Source organism: Hypanus sabinus, chromosome 14, assembly GCF_030144855.1.
Source record: "Hypanus sabinus isolate sHypSab1 chromosome 14, sHypSab1.hap1, whole genome shotgun sequence".
NCBI classification, from domain to species: Eukaryota; Metazoa; Chordata; class Chondrichthyes; order Myliobatiformes; family Dasyatidae; genus Hypanus; species Hypanus sabinus.
In genome coordinates this window covers 5,020,792-5,046,169 of record NC_082719.1, presented here as the reverse complement: position 1 = coordinate 5,046,169, position 25,378 = coordinate 5,020,792, and the positions used below count along the sequence as shown (strand labels likewise).

General features: G+C 39.0%; 1 long non-coding RNA gene across 3 annotated transcripts in view; it reads right to left on the bottom strand.

Moving 5' to 3' along the window:
* LOC132404535 (uncharacterized) overlaps positions 1-25,378 on the bottom strand; it is a 79,172-nt gene that overhangs the window by 25,820 nt on the left and 27,974 nt on the right. Inside the window, exons 3-4 of one of the 3 annotated variants that reach the window (XR_009515558.1) lie at positions 2,305-2,459; positions 1,229-2,094 (exon numbers count right to left, since the gene is read on the bottom strand). This is a non-coding gene — a long non-coding RNA (uncharacterized LOC132404535). Of the gene's footprint in view, positions 1-1,228; positions 2,460-25,378 lie in introns of those variants that run through there. The other 2 variants (XR_009515559.1, XR_009515556.1) reach the window with 2 other exon arrangements.

Below are 25,378 nucleotides of genomic sequence, written 5' to 3'. Positions count from 1 at the left end.
CCCTACTTTTCGTGATTTTTATTAACGACCTGGATGTGGGGGTAGAAGGGTGAGTTGGCAAGTGTGCAGACAACACAAAGGTTGGTGGTGGTGTGGATAGTGTAGAGGATTGTCAAAGATTGTGGGAAGACATTGATGGGATGCAGAGTGGGCTGAGAAATGGCAGATGGAGTTCAACCCAGAGAAGTGTGAGGTGGTAAACTTTGGAAGGACAAACTCCAAGGCAGAGTACAAAGTAAATGGCAGGATACTTGTTAATGTGGAGGAGCAGAGAGATCTGGGGGTACATGTCCACAGATCCCTGAAAGTTGCCTCACAGGTAGATAGGGTAGTTAAGAAAGCTTATGAGATGTTAGCTTTCATGTTGAGGGATAGAGATTAAGAGTCATGAGGAAATGATGCAGCTCTATAAAACTCTGGTTAGGCCACACTTGTTCAGTTCAGTTCTGGTCGCCTCGCGATAGGAAGGATGTGGAGTCATTGGAAAGGGTACAGAGGAGATTTACCAGGATACTGCCTGGTTTAGAGAGTATGCACTGTAATCAGAGATTAAGGGAGCTAGGGCTTTACTCTTTGAAGAGAAGAAGGATGAGAGGAGTCATGATAGAGGCATACAAGATATTAAGAGGAATATATGGAGTGGACAGCCAGCGCTCCCCAGGGCACCATTGCTCAATACAAGAGGACATGGCTTTAAGGTAAGGGGAGGGGAGTTCAAGGGGGATATTAGAGGAAGGTTTTTTACTCAGAGAGTATTTCATGTGTGGAATGCACTGCCTGACTCTGTGGCGGAGGCAGAAACACTAGTGAAATTTTTAGAGATTACTAGACAGGTATATGGAGGAATTTAAGGTGGGGGAATATATGGGAGGCAGGGTTTAAGGGTCGGCACAACATTGTGGGCCAAAGGGCCTGTACTGTGCTGTACTATTCAATGTTCTATGTTCTATGTAAGGACATGTTCGGCACAGCTTTGTGGGCCAAAGGGGCCTGTATTGTGCTGTAGATTTTCTATGTTTCTATGTTTCTAAAATGTCACTTTGATGCAGGATGTGTATTAATCTCTGGAATTCAGCTTTTTGAATCATGTTTAGATTAAGATTGTAATGCTGCCTGGAGCCAAGCGACCCTAGTGAAATCCAAACTGAACATCAGTATACAGGTTATTGCTAAGAAAGCGTCACTTGATAACATTATTGAGGATCGCTTCCATCATTTTGCTGAGGACTCAGAGTAAGCTGATTTGCCAGAAGTTAGCTGGATTGGATCTGTCCTGTTTTTATTTATTTGTGACATTACTGCACAATTTCCCACACTGAATGGCTGATACCATCACTGCAATGGCATTGCGCTTGGCTAAAGTCTCAGTTAGTTGTGGTTGTACAGACCTACAGAACTGTACCTGGTGTTCTTAACTCTTTCTTCATATCGCACAGAATCCCTCAAATTGGATGAAGACTGGCATACTTGATGGTGTGGACCTCAGGCTGAACTCAGATGGATCATCTCCTCAGCAAATTTGGCTGAACATTGATATCAATGCTTCAACATTATTTTAATCCACTACTATTCAGGATTAGATTTGATGGAATTACAGAGCTTTGGTTGGATCTCTTACTCATGAGTTTGTTCAGCTCTGCTGACGGCATGTGGTTATTACTGTTTTACTCACAGGTAGTTATTTCTGTGACTTCATGAGGCTGGCACCTCATTTGATGTCCAGTGTTGTTCCTGCACTGCCTCGTGCGTCCCTCACTGAACCAGTGTCAATCCGCAGCTTAGTAATAGTAATGCTGTAATAATGTGAAACGCATCTTGAGCGATGGGATCACAGATGGTGTTGGTCTACATTTCTGCTGCCGCTACTCATTGGTGTCTATGGTTGCACTGTCAGATCTGTTCTGAGACCACATTTCCAGCGCCACACAACTCAATGTTAACATGGGACTTCGTCTCCACAAAGAATCTGCAATGATTGTGCACAAATACTTTACAGCAACACCGATCGTGCTTCAGTTCCAGCTGCTGTCGATAAGGATTTTGTATGTTTCCCTCGTGACCGTGTGGGTTTGCTCCATGTACTCTGGGTCCCTCCTACATTTTAAAGACATATGTGTTAGCTAGGGTTAGTAAGTTGTGGGCATGCTATGTCAATGCCGGAAGAATGGCAACATCTCCAGGCTGCCCCCAGCATGGTCCTCACTGATTCGATTTGATGCAGATGAAGCATTCCACTGTATGCTTTGATGTTTTCAAGTGCACGTGACAAATAAAGTTAATGTTCAGCTAATATTAAAATCTTACCTTACCAGCAAATGGATGGATACAATTGTTGCAGGTGGTTGGTACATTCATTACTCTTTACTCAGACCGTAACCAGATCCTACTGACTCGTCCAGCTTGCTCTGTCACATTAAATGAGGCGATGCTTCATGGAGGCCAAGCTTCCACTTTGCCTGCTGTAATAGATTGTACACTGCATTCAAGCAGTTAAAAGTCCAAAGTTCCAAGAAAATTTATTATCAAAGCAGATATATGTTTTTGCAGTAGGACAAAGAAATAGGATCAGTGAAAAACCACACACAAAGAAAGAAAGACAAATAACCACTGTGCAGAAGAGAAATAGTGCAAATTTAAACAAACACACAAACAAACCAATAAACAATGCTGAAACAATGAGTTGAAAAGTCCTTGAAAGTGAGTCCATAGGTTGTGGAATTTGTCAGTGTTGAGGTGAGTGAAGTTATCCACACTGTTCCAGGAACCTGATGGTTGAAGGGTAATACTTGTTCCTAAACAATATGGCGTATGACCTAAGACTCCTGCACTTCCGTTGTGATGGCAACAGCAAGAAGAGAGCATCGCCTGGATGGATGTGCTCCGTGTGTGGGGAGGGACTTGCCTATGGTGAACTGGGTTCTATCTCCACTTTTTGTAGGATTTTCCAATCTAATTTCAGCTGCTTTCCCTTGTTCATTGGGGAGGACCAAAGACCCATGAGCTGAGAGACAGGGATAGTAAGTAATCAGAAGAGTATTCCTTCCACCCATTTGACTTGATCTGGTGAAGTTTGAATCCAGAATCAAAGTTAACTATTCTCAGGGCTACTCCCTGCTAACCATAGCATCTCTGTGGATGTGGGTAAGAAGTACCAAATCATTGATGTTTGGCATGTTGGCTGCAGGAATGACTATATCTAACTTGCTGCTTGTCTAGTCAGTTTAAAAGCTCTGTAAGTTTACTGGGCTGGGAGTAAAGTAGCTGTAACCGTGTCTAGGTCAAAGCTACAACATCTGCCCAGCTCATTCTTGCTAGCCTGGTAAACCTCTGTATCACTATTCTGAAGAGGGAAATGCAGAGGATGGAGGCATACCAGGGGAGGAACATAAGGAATAAGGCACAGGAGATGTGTGCAAAGGGAAGAACATGTCAAATTGGGGTACACAGTTGGAAGGGAACAGAGAAACTAATGTCGAGAACTACTTTCTGCATCTTGGACTTTCAGACAGGGAATTGATTCATGCATCCTTTCTCTTCTGCATTCTCCTCTCCTAAGCTCTCTCCTCCTGTGGCTCTCTGTCTCTCCTGTATCACTCTCCAATGAATTTCTATCTTCTGTGTTCTTCTCTCTTAAGCGTCCTCCTCCCTAAACCTCTCTTCTGTATGATGTATATTCATCTCTCCTGCCTTTATCTCCCAACCCTTTTGCCCTTGACCATTCTCTTATTCCTTTTTCCATATCCCTTTAGTTTATGTAATCTTCTCTTCTGCCCTTTTTATTTTCCTCTCATTTGCCTCTTTCCTAGACTTCCTCCTTTTAATTCAGCTCTTGTGTAACTATCTTTCCTCTGACTCTCTTCTATGACACCCTGATATTCTTTTAGGCCCTTCTCCCTTTCCTGTTTCTTCTGTTACACATCCCTTCTTCATATGCCCCCCTCCTTTCCCCCATCTACCTTGGTTTATATCTCTATTTATCTTTCCAGCAACCTTTGAGTTAAAGAAATGTACAGAAGAGTAAACAGAAACTTTGCACCATCTACTTCATGGCAAAACCATTTAAACTGCCGACTTTCATCAACTTGCACCAGGAACATAGCCCTCAGTATGCCTACTATCCATGTACCAATCCAAACTCTGCTTAAGCATTGAAATTGAGCACCACTTGTGCTGGAAGCTGTTCCACACTGTCATGATCCTCTGAATGAAGAAGCTTCCACTCATGTTCCCTTTAAACTTTTCACCTTTCACCCTTAACCCATGATCTCGAGTTGTAGTCTCATCCAACCTCAGTGAAAAAAGCCTGCTTGCATTTACCCTATCTATATGCCTCATAATTTTGTATATCTCTGTCAAATCTCCTCTCAATATTTTATGTTCTAAGGAATAAAGTTACAACCTACAATCTCTCCTCAGGTTCTCCAGACCCAACATCCTTGTAAATTTTGTCTGTACTCTTTCAACCTGATTTACATCTTTCTTGTAGGTAGGTGACCAAAAATGCATATAATGCTCCAAATTAGGCCTCACTAACATCTTGTACAACTTCAACAAAACATCCCATCTCCTCTACTCAAAACTTCGATTTATGAAGACCAATGTGGCAAAAGCTTTCTTTACAACCCTATCTAAGTGCAGTGCCATTTTCAGAGAATTGTGGACCTGTATTCCCAGATCCCTTTGTTCTCCCACACTCTTCACTGTGTAAGACCTACCCTGGGTCCTCGAAGCTGGTGCCGCTTTGCCTCAGTTCCATAGACACTCTGTCTGCCTCCTGAGTACATTCAGTTGCAATAAAAATTTAACATCTCCCCATCTTCTTTGGCTGCACACATGGATTATCATTCTGATCATCTAGAGAACCAATTTGTTCCTTGCAATCTGTAGAATCCCTTAGTATTCTCCTTCACCTTGTCTGCTAGGACAACTTCATGCCTTTTTTCAGCCCTCCTGATTTCTTTCTTAAGTGTTATTTTTCTCCTGAAGAACTTCTTTTATTCCAACCTGCCTCTACCTGCTATGCACCTCCTTTTTTCTTTCATCAGGGCCTCAATATTTCTTGAGAACCAAGATACCCTATACTTGTTATCTTTACCTTTTATTTTAACAGGCACATACAAACATTGTAATCTTAAAATTTCACTTTTGAAGGCTTCCCCTGTATCAAATACTCTACTCTTTTGCCAGAAAACAGCTTGTTCCAAGCCACATTTGCCAGATAATTTCTGATACCATCAAAAGTGGCCTTTCTCCAACTTAAAATCTCAACCTGCAGATCTGACCTATCTTTTCGCGGAAAAGCAGGTGTAGGCCATCTACTCCATTATTCATTAAAGTCAAAATATATCTTCTTGCATTTTTTTTTAAATCTCTGATTTGATTGAACTCAAAGACTGGACTCCCACAGCCCTTTAAGGAGTCTTGACTCTCGGCATGACAAGGATTTCTCATCATCTCAGTTCTAAACCACCCACCTTTGATTCTGAATTGTGACCCCCTAATTCTAGACTCCTCATCAGAGGAAAACATCCTCCCTCTATTGAATCTATTGTGTCCCTTGAAAACATTATAATGTTTCATAAGATCTCCTTTCATCCTTCCAAACTCCAGAGGATAGGCAGGTACACAGCAGTTAGCATAACACAGTTTGCATGTGCCAGTGAGCTGGATTCGATGCTTCCGGATCTCTAAGGAGAATGTACCTACAATAGTGGCCGCGTGGTTTTCCTCCATGTGCTCTGGATCCTCCCACATTCCAAAGATGTGGGTCAATTGGCCATATGGATGTAATTGGGCTGCACTGGGCCAAAAAGGCTGTATCTCTAAATAAAATATATAAATACAATTCCTTTTCTTTTAGCAATCTCACCATCCCCAGAAACAACCAAGTGAATTTGTGCTGCTCGTCTTCTATGGCATGCTTTCTTTGGCAATAAGGGTTCCATACAATTCCCTTGCTGTGGTCTCACCAAGAACCTATACAATGGTAAAAAGACTATACAATTGTCTTGCTATGGTTCTTACCAAGGGTCTATAGAATGGTAAAAATTCCATTGATGAGGTCTCACCAAGGGCCTGTACAACTGTAATGATAACACCTTGCTGCTGTGTTCAAATCCTCTCTAATGCATGCAATCATACCAGTTTTATCTCTTAATCACGCTGTACATGCATATAAACTTTCTCTGACTTGTGATATCCCTTTGTATATCAGCACTATCCAATCTCGACCGTTTTAAAGAATTCTTCTATTTCACTAGACAACACATTTTTTCTGAATGTCTTTATTTCCTGCTGGTTACCCCATTGTCATTTAGGGCAGCAATGAATGGCCTTCACCTCTATCTGTCCAAACCATTATACCCAGATGGAGAAGGATTCTTCATTGCTTTATCCATAGCAGTTTCATTAACCAGTCAATGTTGTTAGCCCCGAACAGAACACCCGAACCTGGAGGATTGGTGGACCACTCTTAGTCTGGCCTCTACCCTTTGACCTGTTTGACATGGGTAACCTGACCAACACCCGAAGTACAAAGCCCTGACTCCAGCCGACATAACTCTCCAAGCCACTGAGACACATGCCTCCAAATCACAACGAAGTTGTGGTTCCTCTTGGAGGTGGAAAATGTTGCTCCCTCAGAATTATTTTTTTTGAGTGCTTGAAGGGGAACACAAGTATTATTTCGGACTATTTGTATCATGTAGGAATTTGGAAAAAGAAGAAATTAATTTTTATTGACTATAATGCATTTAATTTCATAATGATGCTGATGCTTTGCAATAGTTGAACTAAGCTAAAAATGCTTTGTTGACTATTTTCATTTGTACTCAGTATCTCAGGCTTCTCGCTTAAGTGTCCAACAGTAATCAGCCAGCATTGATGGAATCCATTTGCCCTGATACCATTTCTCTATGACCACAATGTCCTGGTGAAACCTTTCACTGTGCTTGTCACTGACAGTGCCAAGACTTGCAGAGAAGAAGTCTAAATGGGAATGCAGGAAATAAATCTTTAGCGACATGTTGCACTTCATGATTTTGTATGCTTAAGCAATGTGTCAACCAACTGCACATTGTTTGGTACTCTGTAGATGCCAAAAAAATTTTCAACAACATCACTGAAAGCCTTCCAGATGATTTTCTCCAGACTCACTAGAATCTCTTCGATTTGCTTGTCAGTGATGATCTGTTTGATTTGTGGACCAACAAAAATGCTTTCCTTAATATTAACATTAGATATTCAGGGAAACATCTGACACAAATATCAAAAATCCTTCACAGAAATGTTCAGCCTTTCTAAAACCCATCCTGTCATGCAGCATCCACCCTGCCTAAGCATGATTAGACATGACTGGACAAGATAGAATACCTTTCAGCTTACATTGTCGGTAACATTTTAATTTACTTGAATTTTGAATTGAAGAAACAAATGTAGGTTTTTTTTTTAAATAATGGTGCGTGAAAGGGAAATTTCATGGTGATTTTCATGATTAGCAGCCCAAGTTCCATAAGATACACCCAAAAGTATTCAGAAAGCAAAATCTTTGTCTTCCAACGTTTTCTGTTGTATGCATGTGTGCATGAACTCATATTTTTTTATCACCACTTTTCTCCTGCTGAGTTCTTGCTCACTCATTGGGCTTATGTGTACTAAAACCTAAAACCTAAATACATCACATCCATTGCATGCTCCTTATTTATATTCCCACCATACACAACCTTTTGATTCCTGTCTTTATAAATAGGCATAGGAACAACTTTCCCAACAACTTCTCTGCTGTCTTCCCTGGCACTCTGGTTCCTATCACTCTACAACTCTAGTTTAAATCCCCCCAATGCAATATCAGCAAACCTATGTGCAGGGAGATTAGTCCCCTTCCAGTTCAGGTGCAAACTGTCCTGTTTGTGCAGGTCCTATTGCTTTGTTCTTCAAAGCAGTCTTCTACTCTGCACTTGGTTAATCCAATGAAGGGAAGATCATCGAATGTGGTGGTGTTTTTTTTCAGGCTTAAAAGCTATTTCCTCTATTTGTCTGGTATACTTTTCCAATAACAAATCTTAGAGTACAGTGTCCACTTATGGAATAGACTGTGAGGTACTCAAAGCAGCCAGCAGAGTTTCAGTAGGTCTCAAAAACTGAGAATGTTAGGAGAGAATATTGATATTGGTTCATGCATCCTACAGTGCAATGGAAGGAGCTTAGAGAGACAGCATTGATGTCCTTACAAGGGAGAACAGAATCAGCCTGGACCTCCTGGTTGCTAGCCATTTTAATTCTCCTCCCCTTTCCAACACCGACATAACTGTTCACAGCACCCCAACCCCCTCCCTATTACCAAGATGAGGTTATGTGCAAATTAATGAAACATCTCATATTCCACCTGAGTCGACTAGAACCTGGCAGCATGTGCATTGAATTTTCCAACTTCTGGTAAACGACTCCCCCACTGTCCTTTTTCTCTTTTCCTGATCTACATATTCCACATGACTGTGTCTCTTTTCCTTCCTCCACTCTGTCCATCTGTCCATCACATGCACAGCCCTCCCATTGGTTCCCCTCATCCACCACTCCCAAGTGTCCTCACTCCCGCCTTTCATGATCTAGCTTCTTCTCCCATCAGATTCCACCAACTTTTCAGTCATTTACCTAGTCCACATCACTATGTCTCAGCTGTTTGCCACCTCTACATACCACCACCCAGTTAATGGCCCTATTTCCACGTACACCTCAACCATCTGCCAACCACCACACCCCCACTGAATCTGCCTATCATCTTCCAGCTCTTGCTCCACCTCTTCCTTTCACCTTAAAAAAATAAAATTATCTTTTCCTTTATAGATCTCAAGTCAATGTTACTGAATGTTTAAGGTATTCTGATTTGTCAATAAATAAATGTAACTGATAATAGCCATTTTGAAATCTATGGGATAATAAAAATTCAAGAATTAGCCAAAGACTTTGAAATATAAGCAAAAAACTGCTGATGAAGGTTGATGCTCATTGGAATTGATGATTCAGAGACATGATGAGGGGCAGGAATTACTGGATATTATTAGGTAAAAGCACGGGTATCTTATTTTTTGTGGCAGGATGGAGATATGTTTTTACCAAAGGAGGTGTAAGGCACTTCTTCCCTCTGCTAGCCTGCAGGTCACCCTTGGGCAACGTGTAGCACCTGCTTGGACCGATTAGGGTCACAGGAGGCCATGGCAGTAGGTTGTGAATAGTCGTATGAGTAGCTGGTGCATATCATAATTCTGTTTATGTGACCACTGATAACAGGCAGACAATTTCTAAAGAGTATTGATAATGGCTGGGGTTACCCATCTTTTAAAGACACAACCCAAAAGAAGGCAATGAGAAACCACTTCCGTAGAAAAATTTGCCAAGAACAGTGATGGTCATAGAAAGACAATAATCACTATGTCATTTGACATGGTACAAAACAAAGGAACAGACCTTATTTCAAAGTACATAACAGTATGACACTAAATACTACCCTGAGATTCATTTTCTTGCAGGCCTTCGAAGAAATACAATAGAAGTAATGAAATGCTACACACAAACAAAGACTGACAAACAACCAATGTGCACACTTCTGGTGTGATGAAGGAACTAAAGATGGTGCCGGAGGTTTTTCCAGACCTGGCTGACGTCTTCCAGTTCATCCGCAAAACAGTTGAACTTCTACTCTTCTCATGTCCCTTTCTTTCTTTTTCAGGGTGGCTGGGGTTCTGTCGGAGTCTGTGATCTACAGCTACAGACAAACTACATTTCTTCACAGTGCTGGGTTCTTGCTCTCAGAACTCACCAAGTAGCCTGGCATTGTGATGTCTCCCGGTGTGGCCTGGAACACATGTGGCTTTGGAGTGCAGCCTTGTGGACCACTTGATTCCTTGCCGATGTGGCTAACTGAAGCATCACAGGAAATTAAAAACATCAAGGCAGCAGTTTACACTGTAGTTAAAAGAAGGCCCCTGCACTTGGACAATCTCTCTCTCTCTCTCTCTCTCTCTCTCTCTCTCTCTCTCTCTCTCATGCTGCAGATTGTAACACTGAAACAGCTGAGCTGATGGTTTCCCCTTTTTGTTGCAGGGGAGGGAGAGAGAGAGTGGGAGGGGTAGAGAGGGAGACTGTCTGAGATGTCAAGGTGTTGGGATGGGCAGGTAGTGTTTGATCGACTCCAGATCATGGTCTGTGAGGCTTTTGCAATTGCTTGCCTGGTGGGTGGTGGTGTTGATGCTTTTGCTGCTGCTTGTGTGTGAGAGAGGAGCGGGAGGGTTCTTTGGGGTTCTAACATTTTCTGTCATTTATTCTTTGGATTTTTCTCTGTTTCATGGATGTCTGCAAAGAGTAAGGCTTTCAGGTTGTATACTGTATACATTCTCTGAACCATTGAACCATTGACTATTGAAAGTTAGTAATTTTGTGGCACTAATCAGTACAAAGGGGTATGACTTACTGGCCACTACAGAAACATAACCTTTGGGTGGAGATAGTTGGGAATTTAATATCCAAGGGCATCAGGTAATATGGAAGGATACGAAGGAAGGTAAGGGAGGTGGGTAGTGCTCTTCTTTAAGGATAAAGTCAAAGCAATAGTGAGAGATGAGATAAGATATTAGGAGCAGAATGTTGAATTCATCTGGGTAGAGATTAGGAATAGTTAAAAGCAAAAAAACTCACTGGCAGTTATTAACTATAGACTACCAACATAATATTTCATTGGCACAGGCAATAAAATAAGAAATATCTGATGTGTGTAAGAATGGAACTGCATTTGCCATGGGGGACTTTAAACTGCACATAAATTGAGCAAATTAATTTGGACACAATGGTCCTGTGGATGACATCATGGAATACATCCATGATAGTTTCCTTGTCACTGTGAGGCGAGGTGAGGGCCTCTGTCAGTCAGAGTTGCATCCTAGCTACCTAGATACATAAACCTGGGCAGTACAATGTGCCGAGCATGCTGTTGCCCATGTAGCAAGCTCCCCCTCTCCAAGCATCTGGTGAACCCAAAGGAATGGCAGTGACCAAGATAATTTGGTACCAGCAGCATCACTGGAGTTGCCAGTCAGCATTCAACTCAATATAGGACTGCCTTAGGGACTTCAGTTCCAAATTTTTCCCTCTGGGTTTACTACAAAAGGCTTCCCCATGAGTGGGTATAGCTGTAAGGCAGCAGAGGCTTGAGATCAGAATTTACTTTCTCCTAGATGAGCTGCCAACCATGGCTGATGAGCCCTAACTACCCAAAGTGACTGGTTTTAAGGTTTTCTCTGGTTATTGTACTTATGAGGGAATATGTTATCTTATTCTGGTCTGGTGCAATGAGACAGGTAAGATTAATGATCTTGTAGTTAGGGATCCTCTTGGAAAGAGTGATCACAGTATGATTGAATTTCTCATACAAATGGATTGTGCAACAGTTTGATCTAAAACCAGTATATTCTGCCTAAACAAGGGAGAATACAATTGAGTGAGGAGTTGGTCAGTGTAGACTGGAAACATGGTGGGTGGGACATATACAGAACAGTAAAAGACTTTTAAAGAGATTTTTCAGTGGCCAACAAAAGCAGATTCCTGTTAAAAGCAAGGACAGTAAAGGTAGGGAGAGCCAGTCTTGGATGACTAAGGAAATAAAGGCATCAGATTCAAAGCTTATGCATAAAAGTCACTAAGTGTCGAGAAAAATGGAAGATTAGGAAATTATAAAAAGCAACCAAGAGCCACAAAGCAAACAATAAGGAAAGAGGAGATAGATTATGAAAATAAACTAGCACAATCTGTAAAACCAGATAGAAGAAGTTGTAAAACCGAAAAGTCAGAGCTTGAATTCGTGGTCCCATTACTTGAGGTGAGTAGCACCAGATTTGAAAAGCAAATGGGTCCTGCCAGGACTTCTGCAAAACTTGAGATTGCTTGTGTAATTAGGTATATGTCAATGGGGCAACAAAAAGAAATCAGGCTTAAGTGGAGCAGTCATTGTTGGAGTGAACAGAGTTAAAGTGGGGAACTAAAGTTTTGGCTCAAACGGCTTCAGCAAGAGAGGTGGCAGTTAAGTTGAGGTTTCAGTCAAATATTTCTTTCTTTCTTTATTAGTGCTGAGCTAGTGGTATGCTCTCATGCAATTCCTTTGAAACAGCGATTTCAGCTGCTCCTGTAAATGTAAGTTGTGTTTCAATTTGTAACTGTTCTTGAATAATTTCTTGTAAGATTTCTCAAACTAGGCGATCTCCTAGTGTATCATTAAGTCCTTTACCAAACTGACAATGCTTAGACAGTCACTTCCATTCAGCCATGTATGCTGAAATTGTCTCCCCTTCTTCTTCATTCCACTTATGAAACCTGAAGCATCCTGCAATCAACAATAACTTCAGTTCTAAATGTTCCTGCGTTACTTTGACAATATCAGCAAAGCTCATTTCTGTTGATTTGGTTAGAACAGTCAAACTCCAAAGCAAACTATGCCTTTAAACACAATGCACTTAGAAAATTGGTACTTGTTCCTCAATGAATATTTCATTTGCTTCAAAGTACTGCTGAATTAGCTCAGTTCCAGTTACATTTTGTGTAACCGAACCTGCATATTTTTCTGACATAGCCATTTTTCCTTTTTTAATGGCACCCAGTACTCAATCTTTATAAACCTGTGAATTCCTCCATTTACTGTCTTTTTTAAACACCTGATCTTTTCAAAAACACTCTTCCAAAGAACATGTGCTGTGCTGCTATTTTCTAAACTCAACGTTCCTCAATGCGCTTTTTAAGTTCAAACGTCTCACTGCACTTCAACTGGTTGGTAGCTGTCTCAGGTTCATTTTTAAAATAACTCATCGCCAATGATTTTTTTCCAAACTTCAAACCATTGAACTAAGTCAAAGGAAATCACAGGAGTCTGAAATGTGAGTCTAACTTTGAGCTTACTTCAAGCGAAGTGTGCTCATATCTCATGGTAGTGTGATGACATATGCAATTCACGTACTCATAGATGTATATATATTACCCATAATGATTTATTTAAATGAACAAGAATGCTTAATCAAACAATATGCTGTGTAAATAGGACTACCCAGATAGTTTTGAAATACTAATTACACAACAGGCAAGTAGTTGTGTGACAGTCAGGAGAGGGAAATGGATAGGCAGCCAGTGCAGAGTACCTTTGTGGCCATTTCCCTCAATAACAAGTATACCACTTTGGATACTGTTGGCTGGGTGAGGTTTATGGAAAAGACCTACCTGTGAAAACCTACAGCGACCACATCTCTGGCGCAAAATCTGGTTCAGTGGCTCAGAAGGGAAAAGAGGGAGAAGAGGAAAGCAATGGTGTTAGGGGATTCGGTAGTTAAGGAAGCAGACAGGAGGTTCTGGGCATGTGAAAAAACTTCTGGATGGTATGTTTTCTCCCAGGTCAGAACATGTCAGATCTGGTCCAAAGCATTCTTAAGGAGAAGGGTTAGCAGCCAGATGTTGTGATACACTTTGCTACCAAAAACATAGCTAGCAAAAGCAATGCAGTTTGGAAGGGTGAATATTGGGGGTGAATATTGGGAGCTAAGTAGGAAGCTGAAAAGTAGGACCTTCATTAAGGGCAGTAACTTCTAGATTGCTGCCTTTGCAATGTGCCAATGAGGGTAAGAGTAGGTAATACTTCTGATGAATGTGTAGCTGAAGAATTGGTGCAGTGGGAAGGTTTTCAGATTTGTGAAACTTTGGGAACTCTTCTGAAGAAGGTGTGATTTGCACAAAAGGGATAGGTTACACCTGAACTTGAGGGGACCAATATCCTTGTGGGCAGATTTGCTAGAGCAGTTAGAGAAGGTTTAAATACTTTGGCAGGGAGATCAGAAACAGAGTGATAGATCAGAGGATGGAGCTGTCGGTGTAAATGCAGATGCAATAAATAGAGGAACAATGAAGAAGGATAGGTAGTGGGTAGGGCATAATTTCAATCAGTTGGATGGGTTGAAATGTTTCTACTTTAATGTGAGAATTATCAGGAACAAGGGTGGTGAACAGAGTGCAGATCAGTATATGGAACTACAACATTGTAGCCATCACAGAGACTTGGCTGTTACGAGGACAGGAATAGTTGCAAATGTTCAAGGGTTTATAAAGGGACAAAGAGAGAGGTAAAAGAGATGGGGTAGTGGCTTTGCTAATCAGAGGTAGTATCACAGCTGCCAAAAGTGAGGATGTCATGGAGAGATTATCTCTTGATTCATTGTGGGTTGAAGTCAGAAACAGGAAGGGAATAATCACTCTATCGGGAGAATTCTACAGACTCCCCATAAGTAACAGAGACACTGAAGAACAAATCAGTGAGCAGATTTTGAAAGCTGCAAAAAAAAAAAACAGCTGTTGTCATGAGTGACTTCAACCTCCCTAATATTGATTGGCACCTCCTTAATGCAAAAGGTTTAGATGCGGCAGAATTTGTCAGATGTGTCCTTGAAGGATTTCTGACACAACTTGTGGAGAAGCTGACTAGACGTGAGGTCATACCGTACCTAGGACTAGGGAATGAATTAGATCCGGTGAAGATCTCTTGGTGGATGAAAATTTCAGTGACTGTAGCTTCCTGACATTTGATAGGGATAGGGATTGAAGCAGAGAGTAAGGAAAGGCATTTATTGAGGGAACATGAATTATGATGCTAGGAGGCAGGATATTGGGAGCGTGTATTGGAATGGATGTACTCAGGGATATGCACAGTGGAAATGTGGAGGTTGTTTAGTAAGCACTTGTATGGGGTTCTAGATTGATCTATCCCATTGAGACAGACAAATGATGGTAGGGTGAAGAAACCATGGCTGACATCAGATCTGGAACATCTAGTCAAGAGGAAGAAAGAAGCATACTTAACTTTTAGGAAGCAAGAATCAGACAGGCTTGTTGAGAACTATAAGGGGAAGCTTAACAGGGGAATTAGGGGAGCTAGCGGGGACATGAGAAGGCTGTGGTGAGTAGGATTTAGGAAATGCCCAAGGCATTCCACATACATGTGAAGAACAGGAGAATGATTATAGTGAGGGATAAAAAGAAATGTGCCTGGAGTTGGAGGAGATAGGGGAGGTCCTCAATGAATACTTTGCATTCACCATTCAGAGGGACCCTGACAGCATAAAACAGGCTAATATGATGAAACATATTTATGTTATGAAACAAGATATGCTGTAATTAAAAAAAAACATTTGGATAGAGACATCCCCAGGACTGGATGGGATAGACCTAGGTTATCACAGGAAGCAAGACAGGAGATTGCTGTGCCTCCAGTGATGATCTTTGCATCCTCACTGGCCACAGGTATTGTACCAGAAGATTAGAGGGTATTAAATTTTATTCCTTTGTTCAAGAAAGGTAATAGAGATAATCCTGGGAATTACACACCAATGAGACTTACATCAGAGGTGGGCAAACATTGGAGACAGAATTTCTGAGCATTTGGAGAAGCATAGTCTAATTAGGAATATACACCATAGGGGCAGGTCATGTCTTCAATGAAGTGACAAAACAAATTGAAGATAGAGCAGTGGATGTGGTGTATATGAATTTTAGTTTTGACAAGGTTCTCCTTGGATTGCTCATTCATAAAGTCAGAATGCGTGGGGTCCAGGGAAACTCAGAATTGACTTGCCCCCAGGGGCAGAGGATAGATAAAGGGTATTCAGCCTGGAGGTCGGTGACCAGTGATGTTCCACAGGAATCTCTTCTGAGACCTCTGCTCTTGGTGTGGAGGTGTGGGTTAGTAAGTTTGCGGATGATAGAAAAGTTGGCGGTGTTGTGGATAGTGTAAACAGCTGCTGTAGGTTACACCAGGACATTGATCAGTAAGAGAGCTGGGTTGAGAAGTGGCAGATGGATTTCAATCTGAAAAAGTATGAAGTGATACATTTTGGAAGTCGAACTTGAAGGCTGGGAACAGTGTTAGTGGCAGGACATAGAGCAGTGTGGATGATCAGAGAAGGCTTGAGATCTATATTCATAAATTCCTTAAAGCTGCTTCACAAGATGACATAGTGGTTAGGAAGGTGTAAGGTGTTTTGGCCTTCATTAGTTGAAGGAATGAATTCAAGAGCCATGAAGTAATGTTGCAGCTTTATAAAACTCTGGTTTGATTATACATGGAATGGTATTGTTCAATTCTTGTCACCTGATTCTAGACAGGATGCACAAGCTTTAGAGACGGTGCACAGGAGATTTAACAGGGTGCTTCCTGGATTAGAGAGCATGTCTTATGATGACAGATTGAGTGAGCTAAAGCTTTTCTCCTTGGAGCAAAGGAGGATGAGAGGTGACTCGATAGAGGTGTACAAGACAACAAGCTGCATAGATAAAGTGGACAGCCAGCACATTCTCCCCAGGGTGGAAATGGCTAATATGAGAGGGCATTACTTTAAGGTGATTAGAAGAGAGTATAGGGGATGCCAGAGGTAGCTTTCTTAGAGTGGTGTATAAGTGGAACATGCTTTCAGAGATCGTGGTAGATAGAGGCAGATGCATTAGGGACAGTTAAGAAACTCTTAGACAGGCACATGAATGAAAGAAAAATGGAGGGCCATTTGGTAGGGAAGAGTTAGATTCATTTTCAAGTAGATTAAAATAAGTCATCACATTGTGGGTTAAATGACCTGTACTGTGCTATCCTGTAATATATTCAATGTTCTAAAGAAAGGTGGATAAAATGAATGAACATAGGTCTCTTTGAAGATAAGAAGGAATTAATATTGGGTAATGTGGAAATGGCCAAGGCTTTAAACAAGTATTTTGTGTTGGTTTACACAGTGGAGGACATGGCATGTCTAAAATGTCAGAGATGTTACGGAAGTGATGGGAAGTGAAGACATCTGTAAGGAGACAACACTGAGCAAATTTGTGGGCTTACCGGTAGACAAGTACCCTGGTCCTGATGGAATGCTTCCAAAGCCACTGAAAGGAATAGCGGAATTTTTAGTAGATGTGCCTGTGATAACTTATCAAAGTTTTCTGGGCCAAGGGGATTGAAAGATAGCAAATGTCACTCCACTGCTTAAAACAAAGGCAGGCAACTATAGGCCAGTTAGCTTATCTTAGCTTATCTGTAGCCGAAAATGCTTGAAGCTATCATTGTGAAAGAAATAACACGGCATCTGGACAGAACTGTTTTTTTTCAGGCAGACACAGCATGGATTCAAGAAGAGCAGGTCTGGTTTGACAAACTTTGAGGATAATACAAGCACAATGGATAAAGGGGAACAGGTGGATGCTGTATAGTTGGATTTCTAAGAAGACATTTGATAAGGTGTTGCATGGAAGTCTATCCAAAAGATAAGGATGTGTGGAGTTAGGGGTAATGTGTTAGCACAATGTAAAATTGGCTAATTGAAGCATTGAGTTTTATTAACTCTTTAACCAATGCATCCAATGACGAATCTGAAGCTTGAATGCTTTATAACGACTTGATTGTCTCGCGGTATAAGGAGTGATGAGATTGAAAGATCTGATGGTTACAGAAGTCTTTACCTTAAAATACATTTTTATCTCTGAAAAAGGCTGGTTTGGATGGCTTCAATTTCAGAAGACATAGAGGGAGAATTGTTGATAGACTGTAATAAGTTTGAAAAATTTAGATTTTTTTTCTGCAGCATTTAAATGAATTAGTTGTTCTTTTTTGTTTTGTATGCCTTTGTAAAGTTTTTTTTAAGTAATTATTTGGATTTCTTTATGCTTTAAAGATAGACTGGACAATTTAAAGATGGTGATTGTTTTTCTTCTAAACAAATATTTCAAGAATTGTTTTGGATGTGTTTTTCTTCCCTTATCTAATGTTATGAAGGTTACAATTGAAGGTCATTTTCTTTTACAAGGAAAACACTTTCCTTCTAAGTTAATTATATTGAGATATATGTCGACTGTAATGAGTTTTATGTTCGGTAGAGGGAGACAGATTTTTTTTCTTTCTCTTTTTTACTTAGGTAGGCGGAGTTTGTATTTGCATATATGCTTTTTCTGGGGCTTGCGTCGATTATTATCGACTTGTTTCTGGGCTTTGTAGTTTGGGTGGGATTTTTTTTCTTTTTTTTCCCCATTATGGAATCCTGGAGCATATGCCAATTATTTTTATTGTTGTTCTTCTCTGCCATTTTCGACTACCCTATCCTGACATGTGTCTAACTATTGTTTTTAGATACAAAGTTCCATGATAATATCTAAACAGCTAAATGATTTAACTTGGAATGTTCGTGGTTGGAATCATCCTATTAAGTGTAAGAAAACATTTAAAGTTATTACAGATTCCAGCCTGATATTATCTTTGCTCAAGAGAGGCATATCAGGTTATGTGATAAAAATTGATTTTTTAAATTCTGGAAGGGTCCTCAATTTCACGCAAATTCCCAGAGTAAAACTAGAGGTGTCTCTATTTTTATTGATTCCATTATTCCTTTTAATCAGGAGGATATTATAGCTGAGATATATGGTAGATTTTTAAGGATTAATTTGTAATAGGAAAATGGTTTTGGTTAATATTTATGGACCAAATGTTGATGATCCCTCATTTTTAAAACTGTTTTTGCTCTATTACTTGATTTAAATGAATATATGTTAATAATGGGTGGTGATCTTAATACTTGTCTAAATCCTTTAATGGATAAGTCATTGTCCAAATATCAACTCCCTAATCGTTCTGCATCACTTATTAATTCCTTTTTAATTGATTATAGTTTAATTGAGATCTGGAGGCATATGCACCCTAGTGATAGAGAATACACTTTTTTGTCACATGTTCTTAACAAATATTCCAGAATCGACTATTTTATAGTTGACCCTCGACTTTTATTCAATGTTCAGAAATGTGAGTATGATGCAATTGCTATTTCTGATCATGCTCCTTTAAACTTAATATTTGAACTGAAAGATGTTGTTTCTTCCAGACCATTTTGGCATTTTCCAGAACATTTATTACAAAGTTCAGAATTTGTTGAGTTTATCGAAGCTCAGATAAAAGAGTTTTTGCTCTTTAATAATATAGGAAACGTCTCTAAGTTAGTAATTTGGGATACATTAAGAGCTTATCTACACAGTCAAATTATTTTGTATACAGCTGAACTGAAGAAACAAACAAGAATGGAAATAGATAAAATCTCTAAACAAATTAAAGAATTAGATAACATCAATGCAATCTCTCCAAATGTTTCATTTAAAAGAAGAGTAAAATTACAATCGCAGTATAATTTATTACTAACATGTCCTATTGAAGGATATTTGCTTAAATTGAAAAGTCAATTTTATATCTTTGGGGATAAAACTAATGAGCTCTTAGCTTCTGAATTAAGAGCAGCTAGAGCTAAAAGACAAATCTTAAAGATTCGTAAAAAATAATGGATAGTAAGTAATCATGAGAACATTAGTAATACTTTTCAAGATTTTTACTCTGATCTTTATAGATCTCAATTTCCTGCGGATTCCTCTAAAATGAAGGCTTTTTTACATAAGATTAAATTTCCACGAATTTCTCTTGAAGATCAACAGATGCTTGATGCTCCAATTACCGAGCATGAAATCCAGAAAGCTATTTTATCAATGCAATCAGGCAAAGCTCCTGGACTTGATGGTTATTCAGTGGGATTTTACAAAAAATTTGAAAGAGTACTTCCTCCGTATCTTTTGGAAATATTTCATGAATCCTTTGAGAAAGGTAATTTACCTTCTTCTTTTTATGAAGCATCTATTTCCTTAATTCTTAAAAAAGATAAAGATCCTGTTGAATGTTCATCATATAGACCTATTTCACTATTAAATGTGGATGCAAAAATTCTCTCTAAAATAATGGCTAATCGCTTGGAAAATTTTTTAAATAAAATCATTTCTATGGATCAAATGGGCTTTATTAAAGGCCATTATTCTTTCTCAAACATTTGGAGATTGACGAACATTATATATTCATCAGTATCTAAGCAACCTCAATATGTTATCTCTCTCGATGCAGAAAAGGCATTTGATAGAGCTGATAGAGATATTTGTTTAAAGTATTAGAAAAATTTGGTTTTAGTAATAATTTCAATAGATGGATTCAAATGATTTGTAAGAACCCTATTGTCATGGTCATTACTAATAACTGCAGGTCTTCTTTTTTCTCACTTTCTCATGGCACTAGACAGGGATGTCCATTAATTCCTTTATTATTTAATCTTGTATTGGAGCCTTTAGCTATAACACTACATGAAGCTAAAAATATTCATGGTATCTCTATGAATGAAACTATACATTCAATTTCTCTTTATGCAGATCTTTTAGTTTTTATTTCAAATCGTGAGGAATCAATTCCTAATCTTTTAGAAACACTTAAAGATTTTGGTAAATTTTCAGGATATAAACTTAACTTGAATAAAAGTGAATTGTTTCCATTAAATGTCCATGTTAGTATATATAATGATATGTTTTGGTTATATTGGCTTGATAAGAACCAAAGACCATTATGGGTTGATTTGGAATAAAAAACTGTTAAACAATTTCATTTAACTTCAATTTTAGGAGCTCCATTACCTTTACAGCTCTCTAAAATTCCAAATTTAAATCTCTGCCCAGTTATTAAACAATCCCTATGGATTTGGGTTCAGTTTCGTAATTTAAAAAATTTTAAACAATTTAAGTTGTCTAGTTTTTATATTGAAACTTTTCATTTAAACCTTCAACAACTGACCCCATGTTTCTTCTATGGAAAAATAAAGGAAACCATTCTTTTACAGACTTATTTTGTGATGGTCAATTGATGAATTTTGAGGAGTTAATTAATAAATGTTCCCTCCCTCATACACATTTTTTGAAATATTTTAGGTTAGACATTTTTTACAACAATATTTACCTAAGTTTCCATATTTGCAAGAATCTGATTTGTTGGATACCATTTTGAAATTGAATCCCTTAGTGAAAGGTTCCATTAGCAGAATTTATAATTTATTTTTGTTACAAAAAGAGAACCTATCACTAAAGATTAAACAAGATTGGGAGAGATAACTTAATATGACCTTTATTAATGAAGACTGGCTTCAAGTTTTGAAAAACGTAAATTCTTCTCCTGTATGTGCCAACCATTGTTTAATTCAATTTAAAATTGTACCCCGTTATTACTTAATAAAGTAGAGACTATCTAAAATACTTCCTAGTATAGATAGCTATTGCGATAGATGTAAAACTGAAGTAGCTACTTTGTCACATATGTTCTGGTCATGTTCTTCATTAAAATCGTTTTGGAAATCTTTATTTTCTACAATCTCTAAAGCATTGAAAATTAATTTACAACCTAATAAATTGACTGTTCTATTTTGAATAGTTCTTCATCATATTCAGGGTATCTCATCTTCAGATCAACATGTAATTGCATTTGTTACACTACTGGGCAAGAAGGGCTATTTTATTAATATGGAAAGATATTTCTTCCCCTACATTAATTGAATGGTTTTCTCAAGTGATGTTATGTCTTACTTTGGAAAACATTAGAAATAGAACTTTGGATCCTCAATTTGATTTTGAGAGAAGATGGGATTCTTATGCCAAATACTACCATTTAATTTGAATTAAGTTATATGGTTTCCTTCCAATTTTATTTTTTATATATAAATATGAAATGGCAGTTGATAACTCTTTTGTTTTATATATTTAGATGATGGTCAAACGTATTGCTCCAGGGGGCTAATTCCTAATGGGCTTTTTTGTAGTTAGTGGGATTCTTTTTTTTCCTTCTTTTTCCTATATATATAAAAAAGTCCCATTTTTATATTTTACAATCAGTTTTTTCCCTCAGCTTTATTAATTGTAAACACATTAATCTGTTGAAGTTTTGTGTCATTTTAAAGCTGTTGAAGATAACATACCAATAAAAAGGTTCTAAAAATGAAAATGAGAACTGGCTAATCAATAGACGCAGAGAAGTGTAATAAGTGGTTGTTTCTCTGGTTGGTAACCAGTTGTAAGCTGAATGCCGGAAGAGTCGGCATTCAGTCCGTATATGTTAATAAGAGACATGGGATAAATGGGTGTGTCTCTGGTTGGCAATCGGTGCCTAGCAGAATGCCACAGGAGTCAGTGCTGGGTCTGTATCTGGTCATGACATACATTAATGATATGGAACAGAATGCCGATGACATTAAATTAAGTGGAAAAGCAAATTGTGCAGAGGATTCAGAGATAAGCAATTTGCAAGGATCTGGAAGATGGAGTACAACATTGGTAAATGTGAGATTATCTTCTTTGGAAGCAAAAATAAAAGATCAGATTATTATTTAAAAGGTAAAAGATTATAGCTTATAGCGTGCTATTGTGCAGACAGACTTGGGAATCATTGTTCATGAACTGCAAAAGATTGCATGTGCAACAGGTTATCAAGAAAGCAGATGGAATTGGCCTTCATTGTTAGAGGAACTGAATTTAAGAGCAGGAAGGACATGCTGCAACTGTATAGGGGACTGGTGAGGCTGCACCTGGAGTACTGTGTGCAGTTCAAGTCTCATTTGGAGGTGATGCAGAGGAGATTCATCTGGCTGATTCTGGAGACGAGGGGGATTAGCCCATGAGGAGAGAATGAGTTAGCTGTAATTCAGAAGAATGAAAGAATCTTATAGAAATATATAAGTTTATAAAAGAGATAGATAAGATAGAGGCAGAAAAGTTGCTTCCACTTGTAGGTGAGAGTAGAGGAAGCTAGGAGATGTTGCCTTAAAATTTGGGGAGTTGAGTTAGGACTACAATAAGGAGGAATTGCATTTCTCAGAGTTTGGAAAATCTGTAGTTATCAGTCAAGGGAAGCAGTAGAGGTTTCCTCATTAAGTATATGCAAGATACATTTAAATAGATGTTTACATAGTAGGGAAATTAAGGATTATGGAGGTGGAGTTGAGTGCAGTCATGACATTATAGAATGGTGAAGCAGGCTTAATGCACCAAATGGACTACTTCTACTCCTACGTCTTATTGCGATACAGAGCAGAATTGCCCTTATGGCCCTTTGAGCCACACCACCCAACAATCCCCCGATTCTATCCTAGTCTAATCACAGGACAATTTTCAGTGACCAACCAGCATGTCTTTGGACTGTGGGAGGAAACCGGAGCACCTGGAGGAAACACATGTTCAGACCAGATAACTTAACTCTCAGGAAATATATATTCTATCCATTACTGGATGTTATCACTTCATCTTTTCATTTGGTATAACTTTCAATTAAAGATGAAACTCATGAAACTGGCAGCGACGGGATTTGAACCTGGGTCATCTGTACTGTAAAACATTGTGCTAACCACTACACTACCGTGTCTCCCCATTATGCTATTACCATGCATGGAGTATCAAGAGCAGATCTGGAAGGTGCACCTTTTCAAAGTACATATTTTCTCTGCAAAGAGGGCAATGTATATTTGCTGAAATTAAACCCGACTCCATGAATTAAATTGTGAAATATAATTGTTCAGATTACCATAGCATTTCCTTAACAGTTTGACATGTGATTTGATTGCTGTTTTTGTAATAGTAAAAGGGATGTCTAGAGTAAGAAGCTATTACATCAGTTCAGTGATTCTGGAATTGGGGGATGAAATAAAAATGAGAAACAGGACTTTCAGGAATGAAGACAAGAAAAAATCTATTAGAGATTTGAAGCTGTCTTTCATAAATGCCAAATAATGCTTGGATAATTGTTCACTTTAAGTCTGAGTTCATAGATTTCTCTTAATTGCATCTGTTAAGAGATATGGGGAAGGGATGGATAAATGGAAATGGGTCACAGGTCAGCCATGACCTTCTGAAATGCAGAGGATGAATGACATAGCTCTGTTGCTAGATTCCTACATTAATTGGGATCTGGCATATGGTCAGTTCAGGTACATCTGTTCAGAATTTACAAGCTGATTTAGCAATGTATGTGAGGGTTACATCCAAAATTGTGGACCTAAATGAAGAAGATTAGACAATTACTTCCTGGCCCCTCAAGCTGTGCTGCCAGCAACACCCCACTTTAAACCTCACCTAATCACAGGTCAGCCTACCAACCGGAATCTCTTTAGAGTGTGGAAGAAAGCTGGAGCTCCAGGAGGAATCCTATGTGGTCCAATCAAAAGCCTATGTGCTCGTGGGAGAATGTACAAACTTCTTGCAAGCAGCACCGAGAAATCAACCAGGGTCACATAAACTGTAAAGCATTGTAAGTTATTGGCAGAATTAAGTCAGGAATTTCTCAGTAATAGTTTTGAGCAACAAACCATCTGCCAGAGGAGTTCAGTGGGTCAAACAGAATCTGTGAAGGGAAAGGAATTGTCAAAGGAAGGGAAAGGAATTTTGGGTTAAAAACTTGCTTGAACCAAAACATTGACAGATCTAAAGCAACACATAAAAAATGCTGGAGGAACTCAGCAGGTAAGGCAGCATCTATGGAAATGAATAGTCAACATTTTGTGCTGAGACCCTTCTTCGGGAAGGGGGGAGATGCCTGAATAAAAAGGTAGGGGGAAGGGGAAGAAGGCTAGCTGGAAGGTGATAGGTGAACCCACGTGGGTGGGAAAGTTCAAGGGCTGGAGAAGATCTACACTTTGTACTTCTCCCCACAGATGCTGCACAACCCACTGAGTTCTGCAGCAGATTGTTTGTTGTTCCAGACTCCAGCATCTGCAATCTATTATGTTTTCACTTCTGGACCTTTATAGTGATACAGAAACCCTGAGGTAGGTCAGGATAATGTCAACAATTATGTCAGGACATGCTGATATCTCCATCAAAAAAAGCAGTTATGGTACAAATATATCAGAGTTCTTGTTACCTGCTATTTCTGCTAACTCGGCTTTAGGAGTTATGTTGTTTTTGTACTCAGTGCAAACTGAGATTAACCAAATCAATTCATGAGCTAAAAGGGTTGAACAGTGAGGAAAGGCTGTACAGACTGGGCTTGTGTACCTTTGAGTTTAGAAGTTCAATGAACAAGTCAATTTAAAAAAAACTGAAAGAGAGTTGGAGGGAAATTATTTCCTAGTGTTGTTATTCATAACAAAGGACTGGGGCATAAAATTGACTTGGCTGCTTGATCATGAAGTTGGAAAAGATTCCTTCAAAGAAGAAAATGGAATAAGAAGAAAAGCCAATTAATGACTTGAAAACTGGTTGATTTTCTTATTAGGCAGAGTGTCAAATGCTACAGAGTTTGAAAAGCAGATAACTAAAACAAAAATGCACATTAATCATGTTCTAATTGAATTGCAGAAATCATATAAGGGATTGAAAGGTCCACCTCTGTTCCCATAATTAACTCATCTTTGTCAATCTTGTCAAATATTAATTTGCCATATATGTATTTGACAGGCATGATCATTATGTGCACATGTGGGCCATACTTGATATCCAATTT